General features: G+C 43.1%; 1 pseudogene; it reads left to right on the forward strand.

Moving 5' to 3' along the window:
- The first annotated feature begins 13,552 nt into the window (after positions 1-13,552).
- Positions 13,553-13,766, forward strand: LOC123573118 (mitochondrial import receptor subunit TOM6 homolog pseudogene; annotated as a pseudogene).
- Positions 13,767-17,801: the final 4,035 nt, after the last annotated feature.

Genomic DNA, 17,801 nt, shown 5'->3' on the forward strand with positions numbered 1-17,801 from the left:
TAACAGTAGTACAAAATACAGTGTCCCTAGTTAAATAGAGTCCCATAAATTCATTAAACAGGATTCTTAAATGGAACAAAGTTAGTCATTGTGCTGTGGTGAAGAGGAGGGCAGAAGGTAAAGGGAAAAGACAGGGAGAGAGGGGGATGGAGAGAAAGATTGAACTGTCTTTACTGCAGTTACTTTACATTTTTACTTGCAATCAGTTTCTGAGGCAGTAGAAAGAAGTGGTTAAGAGTATGGGTATTGCGAAAATCAGAGTTTTTTTTCTGTTTACTATGTGCTGGAACATTTTAAGACTTTTGCTATAAACATCAGATTGTCCTTCAAAATGTGTTACAGATTAATTTCACCAACACAGTTCGAGTGTGGCTTTTTCATGTCTTCATTGCCACACACACACAGCGCGCGCTCTCGCTCTCTCTCCTTCCCTCCCTCCCTCCCTCTCCCTTTGTATCTGTCTCTGTCTCTTTCTCTCTCGCTGTCTCACACATGCACATACACAACACACACACACACACACACGCACACACAAATAATATCTCCTGGCCATTTTATCTGAATTTCTTTGAGTAGTGAGGTTGAACATGTTTTCATGTTTATTGCTAATTTTCTTTATATTATGAAGCGACTATTTTTTTTCTTTGCCCATTTTCCTTCTGGGATATTCTATTTTCCTTGACTAACAGGTCAGAGCCTTTTTCAAATTGTTTCTTGGAGTTGGTTATTAGCGCCTTAGTTTTTTATTTGGTATTTTTCATAGAGAGAAACTTTTTAAATGTTTAAGTGGACAAATCTACATTTGTTTTCCTTTGTGGTTTCTTAATTGGTACTATGTTTAGAAAGTCTTGCTTGAATAAAAATTACATAAATGTTGACCCCTATCATATTCTAGTATGTCAAATGGTTTTATATTTCACATTTAAATAATTCTACCAGAATATTTTCATGTAAATTGGAGATGGAATACTCCAGTGTTTAGGTGGTGCTCCAGGCTCTCCCAAGCTCAAGGAATAACTTTAGTGTGATGAAGCTACATGGTCAGGCCTAGTGTGGTGGCAGTCACCTGTAATCCCACCTACTTGGGAGGCTGAGATAGGAGAGTCGCTTGAACCAAGGAGGTGGAGGTTGCAGTAAGCCAATGCACTCCAGCCTGGGTAACAGAGTGAGACTGTCTCAAAAATAAATAAATAAATAAATAAATAAACAAACAAAAAACATGGTCTTGGTACTTGCTCAGATGTCCCTGGAGATCACCAAAATAATACATCCTCCTGTTAGCTCAAACCCCTCCCTCTTCCCACACTCCTGGCATCCCTGGGATTCCTTCCCTGATCCAGTTCCCCTCTGCTTCTGCAGAACTCAGGCTGAACCTCAAGCACAAACAACAAACGGAGCAAAACAAATGGGAGTTAATTTCAAACTTCACCCCTCTACACATGCACATGGTGTCTACTGTATCTGCTTTCTTTGTGCTTTATCTTTTTACTCATCCTATTCATGTCTGTCTCTTTTCTCTTCATTCTAGCAGAATTTCTCAAACTTATCTTCTAATTCCCAAATTTGATTTCCATAATATTCAATCTACTTGTCGTTGCTTCTGTTGCTTTTCCAGATTTTTTTTTCTAAAAGCAATATATGTATGAACAAATTCTCCCCTTTCTGTGACTTCATTGTCTTCTAGAATCTTGAAAAGAGCATGCATTAGAGGGTTTCAAAATGTTCCCCTTTTTCACAGGGGGAGTTCATATAACTGTGATATCTCAGGTTTGTCATTTTGTATTGAACTCCTAAAATGGTTTTAATAGTTGATTATCTTTTCTCTGATTCTCCATCTTTTTGTAGGCAAAATCTACACTTTTTCAGAATTAGTAGATGAGATGGTTTTCTCAATGATACATAAATCTGATTTTGTACAAGACCCATGGACAAGGGCACTGGCACAGTCACACACACACAGGATGTGTGAGTCACACTTCATATCTTCAGGGCACAGACCTCTGGATAATAGAAAAGTTTAGATTTGCTTTAGTTTCTCTTTGCCCCATGTTTTGACACTTGCTGCAAATTGCATTTGGTACTTGTCTCTGGGCCAGACTGCTCTGATTCTCTTGCTCACAATGAAATGGAAATTTCCTGGCATTGATAGTCTGATACTGGTTAGCGGATTCCACCCACACTTTTTTTCTGATAAATTGCAACGCCCAAACAATATCTCTGTACCACTTGCATTTCTTTCAGCTTCTGCTTGGGAAATGTCAAGCCTTTGAACAGGGCTACCGCCGTCAGCTGCTATTCCTATTAGAAGCAGAGAAATAAAATACTGTGCTCATGGCCTAGAGTTAAAATTTATGAATTTGGGGGTCATTCCGTTCCAGCAACTGAAGGTTAAGGAAACAGAAATTGTAACTTGATAAAGAAACTTATTCACAGCCTTGCTGGGGTTTAATGTCAGTAGAGTTTACTGAATAACAACAGGCCTGAAACTAAGACATAAACTTCTCCCTAAGTAGGTTTGGGAGGGGTATTATAACCAGGAGCCAGAAAGGTCCCTAAGAAAAGAACTTCAAAGCAATGAAATTACATAGTATTAATCCTTCTTCAGTAGAAAAAGGGGATCATATACTCATTCAGGAGCCATGGTAAACATGTATTAATACTCTCTATTCAAGAAAAAAAAAAAATGGTTCCACAAATATTTAAACTAAATTAGCCCCGGGCATCCATTCAAGTCTTTCTGCATCCTATCACCCTGAGTGACTATATCTCCTTCTGAAACTATTTTGATGATCTCTTAATGTCTTTAGTCTGTCTCCCCCAACTAGAATGTAAATTCAATGAAGGCAAGAGATTGCGCCTTTGTTGTCCTCTAACTGAAAGCCTAACACCTAGAACTGTGCCTGGCACATAATAGATGGTCAATTAACAACTACTAACTGAATTCATGGTGGATGGTTGGATGATGGAGGCATCCATTAATGGAAACCGGTAAGAAATTTCTTGAGCCATAGTTTTCCTTTGTGTGGCCTCTACCCAGCAAAATAAAAGTTAGAGGGGAATAATGGTTGGCTGTGTAGCCCCACAATGATGGTAAATTTTGTAATGTTCCGAGAATACCCAGGTAAGAGCATTTTTTACCGTTGCTATCAGAAGATCATCATTCATTAGTCTTAAACGAGTCATTAATTCACCAACTACATTTGCCTTGTTGAATTTTAAAAATTACCCAGTGCACCATTTTCTTTAACTGATCATTAATTCAAGTCTCTGCATTCTTTACACAGTGGCTCTCACTGGCAGAAGAAATGCTTCTTTAACCAAATTAACCAGGGTTTCTGCACCAAATGTCGGAATGACCTATCCTTTTCCTTGGATAGTAGTAGTCAGATACTGCACAACTGTTCTTTAGAACAAAGCCAGCACAGGAACAAGGTTTCAAGGGCCACTCATGCATATTGGCATTTGGGGTAGAGGTATCATCCCCAGGCTCATTTGTCTTAAACATGTTTTTCTCATCCAAAGAGATGAGCCTTTGGTTTGGACCCTGCAAAATCAGAGGCCATGTGGTAGGGATGCAGTGGGCTGTGTCTTGAGCTTTGAATACCACCAGTCATGTCAAGAGCAGCTGGTCCCTACAACTGCCCTGGAAAAGGAAGTCTCTAGAACTTCCTCATTTTAAATGACTGTGGATCACAAGTTATATTTCCCAAATCCCCAGACAGTATTTCTTCATGCCCTTGTTTTAGGTCATAGATACCTCTTCCTTTTGTGGCAGGCCAGGTCTCACTAACAGCTGAACAGGCAGACCTCCATGACAACTGTTTGAGCACCCACTGAGTGGTGAAGTTAAATATTAAAAGGTGATAGAGCCTGTGTCCTTATACAAAGGCTGTAATGTAACAAAAGCCCACCAAGAGTTTTGCCCAGGCTTTTCCTGGGCCTTGAAGCACGACAAGATAACAAAGGAATTCTTAACAGGACCCACTTAGGATTAAACAAGTTTAACAGGAGTCTGATGGAATTCCCCAGACATCCACAAACAAGTTTTATTGCGGTCTAAAGGAACTCCCCAAACCTCCATGATGTAGCAGGAGACAAGATAAGGGTAATCACCCTAGCACTTTGACCCATCTAGACTGAGTCAACTTACTGAGGCTCCAGAGGACGGTCTTCAGGACTCAGACTTGAGAGATTAGAACATGTTAATCACTTATATCTTTAGATGAATGTACACTTATACATAGACATACCGCTCAGAAGGCCTATAAGCTCTAGAAAACATTGGAATTTTGAGTCCATCTGGTGATATTTTCCCGGCCTTCTCCCTGTACCCGGTTACAGAAGTAAATTCTCTTCTTTCCCAGTTCGTCTGCATCTCGTTACTGAACGGAGAGAATAAGCAGCCCCACCCTCAGTGTGGTCCAGGAACACTGCTGCCTCCCCCACCCCTCTTCCCCGCTCAGCCACCCACCCCACCCCACCCCTCCTTCCCGCTCGGCCACCCACCCCACCCCACCCCTCCTCCCCGCTCGGCCACCCACCCCACACTTCTTCCCCATTCAGCCTCCCATGGTCAAAGGGTTTTTATCATTTCAGTAGCCTTTTTGGCTAACTTTAATCAGTAAATCAGCATCAAATAATTCCCTCAAATTTTGTTTCTAAAAAAACCCCAAATACTTATTGTTTTAAGTGCATACATCTGATTACTGTTTTCCAATTCCACAACGATGGTGACCATTTTGACCTCCTCAGTGGTCAGCTCCCAGGTCCCTTCCTGGTGGCTTTATCAGGTCTGTACGGGTTGGGTCATGACCTGACCTCACCCTCCCCGAGCAGGGGACAGGTTGGGAGGGAGCCTGGGGCTGTGGGAATTTCTGAATCTTACAGTTCTAGCCTGGAATTTAAAGTACCATTTGAAGGGTTGACTGTAATTACCGTTAGGAGTATGACAGCTAAGGTAGGAGGAACTGTCTTGCAATTCAGATCTTTCAGTATAAACTAAAGAGTTTTGGTGTTTTGTTTTGTTTTGTTTTGTTTTTTAGGTGGAGTCTTGCTCTGTCGCCCAGGCTGGAGTGCAATGGCCTGATCTTGGCTCACTGTAACCTTCACCTCCTGGGTTCAAGCCATTCTCCTGCCTCAGCCTCCCAGGTAGCTGGGATTACAGGCATGTGCCACCACGCACAGCTAATTTTTGTATTTTTAGTAGAGACGGGGTTTCATCACGTTGGTCAGGCTGCTCTCGAACTCCTGACCTCAGGTGATCCACCCGTCTTTAGGCTTCTTTGTCTTTTGCCGCTACCCTAGACATCTCCAAGAGTCCTTGCTGTTTGGCAAAACCATTTCCCTGACCTTCTTGAACTTTACATTTTTCTTGTCTTTAGGACCAGCCACAGCGGCCCTGTATCAGAGGCAGCCTCCCAAAGTGCTGGGATTACAGGTGTAAGCCTCCGTGCCCAGCCTTAACTAAAACGTTTTAAGATACCATTTTAATTTTTTTTTTTAAATCTTTGAAAGTGATGAACAGTTCTGTGGCTGTTTCTGCCCAAGACAAAATTCCATGGCTTGTTGACCAGTAGCTGAATCTGGGCCTTGAGAACCACAGCGAGGGGAATGCCTCAGGGCCTCCAGCCTCTAGCTGCCAGCCTCCAACCCTGCAGATCATTTATTCCCACTGGGGCAAAGCAGGTCTACATTCTCAATTCCAAATGTATCATCTTCAATTTGGATTGAGCCTCTGAAAGATTTGACCTTAGTTTATAAGTCACTACAATACTGGATGGCCAAAATATTGTAATGTAAAATGATCAAACCATAGACATCATACATGTTAAGCATGCTTTAATTATTTCCTCTCTACATCTGCTTCTTATTTGTGATTAGTAACTTCGGTATTTATCTAACCTGGAGTGGAGGGCTCACATCAGTTTTGTTGAACTAATTGAACATCTTGTAAACTTTATTGGAAACTCGTGTGCTTTTTCTTTGGCGTGCTTGCTATTTGTTCCATCTGAGTATTATCGTGGACTTGTTTATAGGCTCAACTTGTTCTGCTTGACTTTAACCACTGTCATCAGGATGTTGAAATTGCTCTGCTTGGCACTGAGCACCATCCATATTTAGGCATCTTTGTCTTTTGCCGCTACCCTAGACATCTCCAAGAGTCCTTGTTCTTTGGCAAAAACATTTCCCTGACCTTCTTGAACTTTGCATGTTTCTTGTCTTTAGGACCAGCCACAGCGGCCCTGTATCAGAGGCAGCCCCAGCCACTGAGGGGACCAGGGAAGTCTTCAAAGTCATAGCACATGTGGAGTTTCCCATTAGACTGATTTTACTAAGTCCTTGGGTATCATGTTTTCATGTGAAAATAAATTTCCCTAGTGAACTATCAATTTTTCTTCTCTACTATTTCATTCTCTTACATAAAAGATCCTTTTGGTTAACTTTGTTGTACCATGCTTTATTTCCTCCCACCAAACCACATCTCTACAGCATAATATTATCCAAAGTTTATAAATCTTCATTTTTCTTTCTTAATAAAAAAGAGGAGAGCAGGCAAGGTAGAGTGTCTCATATCTGTAATCCCAGCACTTTGGGAAGTCAAGGTGGGAGGATGGCTTGAGGCCTGGAGTTTGAGACCAGCCTGCACAACACAGAGAGACTCAGTATCTACCAAAAAAAAAAAAAAAAAAAAGTTGTGAAAAACTATTCAGGCATGGTGGTGCATGCCTGTAGTCCTAGCTCCTAGGATGCTGAGATGAGGGGATCATTTGATCCCAGGTATCTGAGGCTGTGGTGAGCTATGACTGCACCACTGTACTCCAGCCTGGGTGAAAGACATAGTGAGACTTTGTCTCTAAAAATAAAAAATTTTTAAAAAGGATATCATCCAGCAATTTAAAAATACTTAAGCAAGACAGAGGCCGTGAGCGAGTTAACTATTCGAGGGTGCAGGGATGCCACTGTGGCCAGCTACTGAGCAATTTTAAAGACAAAAATACGTTTCTATTAGAATATTGCTTAAACTGTGTCTATGTTTAGAACACACATCAGAAAACGAGATGGTAAATAAATAGAAGCTAGTATAATTCTTCCAGTAGTTTTTCCTCCTTGAATGTAAGGTGGAAAATCCCTCCCCATTTTACAAATATGAGAACTAGAACATAATCACCCTGCTCCTCATCCCCTCCAGAACAAAGACAGGACCCAAGACCATCTTGCAAATTACATATGGCGGAACGAAGCCTCCAGCTGCCCAGTATGTTGTAGTCACTAAATTGCTGAATACAGTGGGATTTCCTTCTAAGTGCCCATCATATTTTCTGCTAGGTTTTAAGTCAGAATGAGCCAGAAAACACAGAGTTTCATCCAAATAGCAGTGAAATGATGATCATTGGCTGACTTATATCCCACACTATCATTTGTTTTCAGCAGTTTCCCAAGTCTTGATTACGAAGTCTCTATTCTTTCCTCTGTCTTGGGTTTTCCTCTGAACGCCATCTTTTCTCATTCCAGACTACTCATCCATTCTCCTCTCTTCAGTATCCATCAAATGCTGATGTTTCTCCCTCTCCAGACATGAGCTCAAGCCCCAAAGCCATCTCCCACCACCCATTGGACATCTTTGCTCAAACTCAACAAGTCCTGGACAAGATTCATCATTTCTTCCTTCTCAGCTTTTGCCAACTGGAACTGCTGAACTCTGCTCTTTTATTCATATCCACAAGGCCTAATCCTTTCCAAAGATTTAATAATATGTCATTTCCTTATTTTGCTTTGGTCTGTTTTCCCCCACTAGAAAGTAACTTCTCTGAGGGTGGAGGTTTTTTGGTTTTGCTTTTGTTTTTAATTTACTGTTGAATCCTCATTGTCTAAGACAGTGCCTGGCACATAACAGGTAGTCAATGAGTGTTTTCTAAATAAAGGCCTAAATGAATACATGGGTGGGAGGAGTTTAATACTTGGGTTTGAGGAGAGAGGTAAAGTTTGACAGCTCCATTAGTGAGGCTTAGATGAACCCCAGGGACCCTGGGAGGCCACAGCCACAGGCAAAAGACAGACTCCTCTCTATGTCCTGAACTGGAGGGGAATCTATCTGGGAACCCATAAACTGGACAATCATCTCAATAGCTGTGGTGCAGGCCCAACAAATAGATGGTTAAACAAGCCAGTGTCTATGATGACTAAATCAGGGCAAAATTACAAATATTTTCAAGACATTTAGCTAAAAGTACAAATTAAGAGTGATGAAAATGAGGTCACAAAAGCCTTGCCTACCATGGCTAAACTATCCAATGTTTAAAGAGCTCTTTGTCATGAAGAACAATTGTGAATGTTATTAATAATGCTCATGTCTGGGACTATAAGCTGATAAAACCTGAACATTCTTGAAACAGTTAGAGGTCTGGACCTCTGAGCTGGACAATAAGTGGTAGGGGTTGGTTTTATGAACAGCCAGTGTTTAGGGCTAGAAAGAAAATACCCGCTGTGCTTGGAGAAGAAAGAGAGCAGTGGGGAAATGAAGGGTGTGCTGATACATTGGAGGCCACCCGAGACTGGGTGGAAATCCTAGTCACAGTCAGAGGCTCCCTTGAGGGATGGATGAAAACTGAAAGAATCTCTCTTAAACTAGGGTAACTGAATGCCCAAGCATGATGCTCTGAATAGTTCAGCCTTTTTGACCAGGGCTAGCCTGAAACAATGTTAGAATCTGCTATGAAGAGGATGGAACGTGGGGTCGTGGATTACTCACATCTCCTCTCAGCTGCTCTTTAGCTCATAGGGTCCCCATTTTACCCTCCTAGGACTAGCAAAGAATCCATCTAGTGTCACCAACCAGGGTCTGTGTGAGAGCCACAGAAATAGGCAGTACATTTTTGGGGTCCATTGGGCTGTTGTGATCTCTTTTGTGCACCAAGGCCATCTAGTCCCCCTGAGATTTATTTTGTCAGCCACCCCACTCCAAGGGGACTGCAGCACTGGAGACGGTATGGGTGCCCTCCTCTGTACACTTCTCAAGCGTTGGAAGGTAAAAACGTTGTCTCTTGCATTTGAGGACTAAGGATAGTGCCTATTAGAGATGAGAGTTATTTAATTGAGTCAGAGCAAAATGTTTCAGTGATATGTTTAGGAAATGTACCTATCAAGAGATTTCAAATACAGCCCTGCAAGTTTGAGGTCATTTTGTAAGCCCTGTTGTATGCAATATAAAATGTAATATATACAAATAAATGTCTTTATAAAATACATTTATACATAATAAACGTATAAAATTTATAAAATACATTTATACATAATAAATGTATTTATAAAATACACTCTTATATTTATATTTTATATATTTTACTTTTATATTCTATATTTTATAAATACACTTATATAAATATAAGTGGGACCACGTGGGAAGAAAGACACCCTGGAAAGGCTGGTGTGGGCACAGGCTGCCCAAGGAGGCACTTATATAAATATAAGTGGATTTATAAAATATAGAATATATAAATAAATGTATTTATGTATATAAAATGTATATAAAAATGTATTTATAAAATACACTTTTATATTTATATTTTATATATATTTTACTTTTATATTTTATAAATACACTTATACATAATAAGTGTGTTTTATACACTTATACATAATAAATGTGTTTTATAAATACACTTATACATAATAAGTGTATTTTATAAATATACTTATACATAATAAATGTATTTTATAAATATACTTATACATAATAAATGTATTTCTAAAAACATTTATACATAATAAATTTATGATTTATAAAATGTTTATACATAATAAATTTATGATTTATAAAGTGTTTATACATAATAAATTTATGATTTATAAAATACATTTATACATAATAAATGTATTACACAAATAAATACATAAATGTATTTATGTGTTTTATGTAATAAATACATATGTATTTATGTATTTTATGCATTAAATGTATTTATGTATTTTACATAATAAATGTATTTATGTATTTTATGTAATAAATACATAAATAAATACATTATAAATACATTTATAAAATACATTTATAAATACATTAAAAATATATTCATAAAAATAAAATGTAATACATATTTTGTTCTATATATACAGAAATAGAACAAAACGAATATGTAAGATGAGGCAAACATGATTTGGTTCAGCAAGAAAAATATGTTTTGCACACAGAGTCTACAGCTTTGACATTTACAAAAACAAAAAAGAGGAAGGCGCAAGAGGATGTGCAAGAGGATGACCAAGCACGGGGGAGTCCGGGAACCCACAGAACAGCGCCTTACCTGCTCTCTGTCTCTGTGGTGGGCCAAGCGCCATAAGCACCCAAGACACACAGGAATCCAAGCTGATCCACCCATCCTGCTGGGCTGCAGGCAGGAGGGTCTGGGCCAGGCGGTGCAGAAGGCCTGGGTGACTACCCAGGGGACAGCCCGCTGCCCTAACCCCTCCCAAGGAGAGTCGGACCACTAAGGGGGGTGTGACAAACAGGATGAGGCGGGAGAGCCAACTAACAACCCCATCATTGACATTCACATGAAGGGGACCACACTCTAGGAACAGAAAGCAGAAATGATTCAATCAATGATGCCACTCAATACATTGCTATGCAGTTGCTCAAACCAGTGAGATCCCTGTGTGCTGAAGTGGAAAGAAGTTAACTTGAAAAAGCAAGCTGCAGACCAATACAGATGGCACAACCCCATGAATTCTAAGGCTACAAAAGTTAATTGTGCAAGGAACATGACCTTGTAATTGTATGACTTTGTTCTTACCTCAGGTCCCTACTCCAGCAGGCAGTGGAAAACATAATCTTCTCAATTCAAAGTAAGCTCAGTGACATCAGGGTTTTTCTCCCCTCCATAAATTCATGTAAATTTCATGAATTGCACGTTGTTCCCCTCCCCTGGTGTCCCCAGAGCAGGGCACATAGGTCCTGGGAGGCTTGCTTCATGCCATGGCTCTGCAGGTGGTGTCCCTCCTTGGGCAGCCTGTGCCCACACCAGACTTTCCGGGGTGTCTTTCTTCCCACGTGGTCCCAGTTATACAGTCCGTGCCCTAGCTGTGGGTGGAACCTTCATCCCAACTATATTCATTCATTCTTACACTGCTAATAAAGACACATCCGAGATTGGGTAATTACAAAGGAAAGAGGTTTAATAGGCTCACAGTTCCACATGGCTGCAGAGTCCTCACGATCATGGCAAAAGAGCAAGGAGGAGCAAGACACATCTTACATGGTGGCAGGGAAGAGAGAACTTGTGCAGGGGAATTCCTCTTTATAAAACCATCAGATCTTGTGAGACTTATTCACTATCACGAGAACAGCACAGGAAAGACCTGCCCCCGTGATTCAATTACCTCCAGTTGGGTTCCTCCCGTGACACGTGGAAATATGGGAGCTACAATTCTAGATGAGATTTGGGTGGGGACACAGCCAAACCCTATCAACAGCCATGACAAGCCCTAAGTCACATCATGCTGCTCCCCCTGCCCCCACGGCACAAGGAATCTCTGAGCTGCCTCAGGTCCACCTGCTCAGGGATCCCAGGTGGGCAGCGTCATGGCCACCTACGGCAACCAAGCAGGTCCCTACTCAGACCCTCAAGGTCATCCACCCCTCCAACCAGAGCAGATGCACTCGGCCGCCTCCCATCCCCTCTCACCTACTTCCACAGTAAAGCAACTCAACTCTAGGAAAGGCCCGAAGCCACCCACTTCTCCAGATACTCTGGCCATGAGGTCCAGTTGACGGGCTGCGGGCAGTGTCCAGAAGTGCCCATAAAGGGAGGATCTGTGTTCCTCGTGGTACCCCATCTCCTGCATGTAATGGGGAGCCCGGCAGCCAGCGTGGACCTCGGGGAGGAAGCGCTGCCCACAGAATGAGACGGCAGGCACCTGGGCCTGTCTCTGCCACATCCCACACAAGCGCTACACTCTGACCTTCAAGCTTCTTGAACATGAGAAAGAAATGTTATCTTGTTTAAGCCCCTGATATTTTGGAGATTTTGGCTACTCACAGGCAAATTTCACTGAAACTAATGCACCCCTTAGGAGCCAGCTTTCCCGACCCTGACAATTCTACCTCCTCCATCGACAGGGAGACCCGGGCTGGTGTCCTGAGGCTCTGTCGTAGCTGGCCTGCCGCCCAATGCTGGGGGTCTGCAGCCTTTGTCTTCTGGTTCCCCTTTGGCCACTCAGCTGGCAATGGTCACCAGAATAGGGGTTGAAAGGAAGAGTGTGGGGGAAACACGCATTCTTGGTGCTTCAGAAGGTCATCCTGCCTGATATTTTTGTATATGGCTCGTAAGAAAGGTAGGAAGCCAGGTATGCATATTTCTGCTTACCAACATCGTTTCACAAAACCCCTGACTGGGAGTCCGTGCAGCTCCCTGGAAAGGTGCTTTGAAGATAAAGCAGGATGGAGCACATGGAACCGGAGAAGCCCCCATGCCTCTTGCCTGAGCCACGTCTTTCCTCGAAAGCTGAATAACTTGGCCACGCGCAATGGCTTATGCCTGTAATCCCAGAGCTTTGGGAGGCCAAGACAGGCAGATCACTAGAGTCCAGAAGTTGAGACCAACCTGGGCAATATGGCAAGAGACCCCCATCTCTACTAAAAATACAAAAAATTAGCCTAGCATGGTGGCGCATGCCTGTCGTCCCAGCTACTAGGGGGGCTGAAGTGGGAGGATCACTTGAGGCAGGGAGGCAGAGGCTGCAGTGGGCCCTGACCATGCCACTGCACTCCAGGTTGCAGGGCAGAGTGAGACTCTGTCTCAAAATAAAAAAAAATTTTTTTAAAAGTATCGAATGCCTCTAGCCTTGCCTTTTCCCACATGGAAGATAACGTCTGACAGGGTTGGTGATTGTGCCACTGCACTCTATAACCAGATGTGCTCCTGCTCCCACACCTTGATGCGATTGATTATGCTTTCATGTAACTTACAAACAAGCTTGATGTGATTTTGCACTGAACCTCCATGACCCGCATATAAATTCTGAGCCAAAATGGTGTTCTGGAGCAGTCTGACAGGAACTCTCTGAAAGACTTCTCCTGGGCTGTAGTCCTCAGTAAGACCTCTGAATAAAGCGAACTTTAAAAGCTTGATGTTTTTCCCTTAGTCAGCAAGCTCCATCTGTAGAGGAAGGGTGGAAACTCACTGCCTGTCAACACTGACTCCCTGGGCTGGGGGAGACGGGGCGGTGACCGACCTTCAGCTTTCCTCCACGGAATTCTTCTAAGTGGTGGAATTTAAAGTGAGTTTTATTTTATTTTATTTTATTTTCCTGTTTCTTGGTATTTAAAAATTTTAAACGAAATCACAAGTGAGGCATCAGGTAAACTGCAATTTAGCAATAATCGAGGCAAACTCACTGTAGCCCTAGTTGCAGATAGTTGCTTGGTTATTGCAGTTCTAAAGAGAATGTGCTTCTCACACCATCAAGGGGCAGCCACCCTGAGAACTTCCTGCTGAGACCAGCCAGGAAATGCTCTTCAGTCTTGTCTCCAAAAGAATGATTCTCAACTACTCTGGCTTCCAACCGGGTCACCCTGAATGCTGCAGGCTTAGCCAATGAAGCTCCTGAAGTTCCTGACAATGGGGGAGACTGTCGTGGGGTGTCCACCGCTTGGCCACTGATAGGAATGATTCCAGAGGAACCTGATCCTCAATCTGGGACTGTTTGCGGGAGTTTGGTTTGCCAGGAACTTGAGTGACATTGACCCCATGACACCTCAGCCGGGGGTGTAGCCAAGTAGACAAATGGACTCCCGCACTGTACCTGAACCTTCCAGAAACAGAGCCTGCAATCGGGGACCACGCAAGCTATGCTCTGGGGGATGTTTTTTGCTCTTGTCCTGAGGAATAACAATGGTGTTTTAACAAATATTTGAAATAGGCTGGGGACAGTGGCGCACGCCTGTAATCCCAGCACTTTGCTAGGCTGAGGTGGGCAGATCACCTGAGGTCAGGAGTTATAGACCAACCTGGCCAACATGGTGAAACACCATCTCTACTAAAAAATACAGAAATTAGCTGGGCGTGGTGGTGCACCTGTAATCCCAGCTACTCAGGAGGCTGAGGCAGGAGAATTGCCTGAACCAGGGAGGCAGAGGTTGCAGTGAACAGAGATCACACCATTGCACTCCAGCCTGGGTGACAAGAGCGAAAATCCATCTCAAAAAAAAAAGAAAAAGAAAAAGAAAACTGAAATAAAGACTGCACACAAAGGGGGAAAAAAAAAAGAATGATTCTCTACAAAAAAAATGAATTTTTTTTTTTTTTTTTTTTTTGGTTTTGGGAGGTTTTTCTTCGTAATGCATAAGGATGCTATTGCCCAGATGTCAGTTGGAAATGCAGTATCCTGCTTTAAAACTTAGATTTTGGAGCAAGACTACTGGTTCTTCCACTTACTACCTGGTAATGTTGGGCAAACCACTTAGCCTCCTAATGCCTCAGTTTCCTTTTCTTTACAATTAGGTAATATTGCCCAATATAATAGAGGTGTTATGAGAATTTAACAAGATAATATAAGAAAGTGCTTAGGACAGTAGCTAGTACACAGCAAGCTCTGAATACATCTGAGCTATTGTTATTTTTATAGTCACAGATTTGCCATTCCTCAAAACTCCCAGACAACCAGAATCTCGTATTTGTTTTAACTGAATGATGAGATTGATCAGAGAAAGCAGCATGTACTCTCTGAGAGGTTTGAAATTCATCCAATACCCTCATAAACCAGACCATGTGTGGATGTAGCTGTGTATGTAGCTGTGTATGTGAATGTGGAGATGTGTATGTAGTTTCCATGTATATATCCTTTTTACAAATGGTATAAAAAGATGAAATGCTCTACTCAGACAGGAACCCTGTGGAGGATAAATGCCACCGTCCAGGCTGAACAGCAGAATCAGCAAGTGAGCACAGGATGCCAAGAGTGTCACCGCTCTGGGATGGGATCTTCGAACTCTGCCCAGGGCACACTTAGGTTTCCCTCTGTCCTGCTCAACAGCATGGGGCCAGGGACAAATGCCCAATCAGTAATGCCAGGAAGCTCATCCCAAAGAGGACGCAGCCTCTAAAGCCAGCTCCCTCCAACCTCCCTCCTTCCTGCTTAATTTGCAAATTTATACTTGCTCCTCCTGTAATCTGACCCAGAAGATGGAAATTCAAGGTCCCGTTGTGTGCTAGTCAGCACAAGTCATTTGGTGTCTCTGAACTTAGCTTCCTCAACTTCCCAATGTGGCGATGACTGAGTCTTTATCAATGTGTCTCATAAATGACCTTTTGTAAGGGATCTCTTAAATTAAGCCAGATAGGTCTCTAATTTGCCTGCTCTGTTGATGTCTCAAAACATCAGGCATTCACTTGCCACCTGCTGGGCAGAGGTGTAGGTGGAGTGGACAATAGGACACGTTGCCCTTAGCAACCAGGTATAGGGAGTAAGCATCAAGGGACAGTCATTCTCTCCTCAGCTGGAGATTGTTGAATCCACCATAAGCTGCTGATCATGAGACCACGTGGCTAGGAGGCCACCTGATGCCGCAGCAGCCCCCACACTGACTCTGGGGCTCTGCCGGGAGAAGCCTGCAGTTCCTGGAATCCTCTCAACCACTGGGAGTGGGGTGCCATAAGGAGGCGGAGTCTCAGACAGAGTCTCAGATGGTCAAGGACCCTGCTCCAGGCCATAAAATCAACAGGTAGTGGAGAAGATCCTGGAACCACATCCAGCTCATGCCAGGGTCCCCTCTCCTTCTGGGACAGAAAGCTGCCTCCCTTCTTCCGGGACAGAAAGCTGTGTCCTCCGCAACAAGGCAGAAAGTGACAGCTTCCTCCCATTGCCGTCACTCCTGTTCTTGTCAGACACTTGTCCCTGGACTGCCAGATGCCCGGCTGCCACCCCATTCTGATCTTTCCTGGTCTGTAGCCCCCACACCCATCACTTGCTGACCAAGGTAAAATTTGACTTATTTCATTGCAAGACCCACATGAAGACATGTTGGGGCGGGATTGAGGAGGCGACTGCAGGGATCTGCAGATCCCCTCCATCTACGCATAGGGTCAGGCGTGCTGCTCCGATGTTCACAGCACCACCTGAGTGCCCCCCACTGCTATGAGAATTCTTGCATGACTCATTGCTGTGACTATCTTTGGGCTCTCTTACCAGCCCAGGAGGACTGGGGCATCCCCCGGCTCACGGCACACACTTGCTGAACGGCAGGGAACTCCACAGCACTGGCCCTGTAGGAAGGGCCCAGGCATTTCACAGCAAGGCCCTGCCCAGGAACTTTGTATGTTTCCTGATGCCCAAGTCACAGCTACCAGCCTTTCTAAGCATCTGAACGCCATCTGGCCCCCAACCCACTTATTTCTGCCTTCACACTGCCAGATGCCTTTCACGGCCCCCTGTCCCGACTTTTATCAAGACAGACTTTGGCTCTGTCACAGCAACAGTGAGGAAGGCAGGAAGGGAAGGGTCCTCAATGTCCCTTCATGATGCATCAGGCAATATGAAATACACTTTGTTTCCATGGCTCCATTTTTAAACCACTCCCTGGAATTACGCTCCCTCCCTCCCTTGGGAGAGCCTGAGCAGACACACCTGCAGGGATCCTGCCACTCTCCCAGATCCACTTCCTGAATGGTCAGACAAACCTTACTGTGACCCGCACCAATGCCACTTTGTGCTATAAGTACACACTAGCTGTGCCTTATGCTGCAAGAACAGCACACGTGCTCATTTTTTCACACGTGTCCACGAGCCATAGGGAAGTTTAGCTAGTGAGTGTCACTGTTTTTAATGGTGACTTTTTTTGTTTGTTTAAGGCCTTCCACAGAAGTTTTGCCAAGAGGATTCTAAGAAAGACTAGAGAGGACATTTTTAATACACATTTGAAAAACATCATTCAAAGCCTACAATTTACAAATTTGTGACCAGTAAACGGTGTGATCATTATCATCAGAAAGTATAAGATACAGGGCAAGGGCTTTGCTTCCAACACTGGAATGAAGGGCTAGGTTCACTCCACCATTGAGAATTTATTATTTATTTATTTATTTATTTATTTATTTGCCAAAGACAAAGATTTGAGTTTCTAGGTAGTAATGTCTATTCTCAAAGGACAACCAAAGTGCTACTTGGCACCCACTTCCATGATCTTAAGTCCTTGTGGCTATCACTGACCTCAGCTAGATCAGGCCAGAAGTGTCTATAATACAGCCACGTGTATTTCACCATGCCTCCCATTCCCATTAGAAGCTTTTTCCTGATGTACTCTGAAGACTGGCTGTTGTTACCTTTGTGATTTGTCTGACAGATAAAGAAATTTTAAAATAAAGTTTTTTGTGTCGTCCAGGAACAAAATCATGGTGTAGGGTTCAGGAAGCACATAACTCATTGTGAAGTGAACTCTCTTTGGTATATTTACTGTGATATCTCGTGGCTTGCACAGGCGTTGACCTTCTAGAATCACCAAGGAGAACCAAAACCAAGAGTGAGATAGAATAAAATATTCCTGGAACAAGGGGACAGGATGTCTTCCCTGAAATGGCCATGGTGCTTCTGGTGTTTGAATGAGGAGCGTGTTTTATTCTATCATGTGTATGTAAAGGTCACGAGGACATAGTTTGCTGGCAGAGTTTCCGTACTAAAAACCAATACAGTTGCCCCTCGGTATCCGTGGGGATTGGTTCCAGGACCCCCATGGACACCAACATCCGAGAATGTTCAAGTCCTGGATATAAAATGATGTCATTTTTGCACATAACCTATATACACCCTCCCTT

Source organism: Macaca fascicularis, chromosome 4 (genome assembly GCF_037993035.2).
Source record: "Macaca fascicularis isolate 582-1 chromosome 4, T2T-MFA8v1.1".
NCBI lineage: Eukaryota > Metazoa > Chordata > Mammalia > Primates > Cercopithecidae > Macaca > Macaca fascicularis.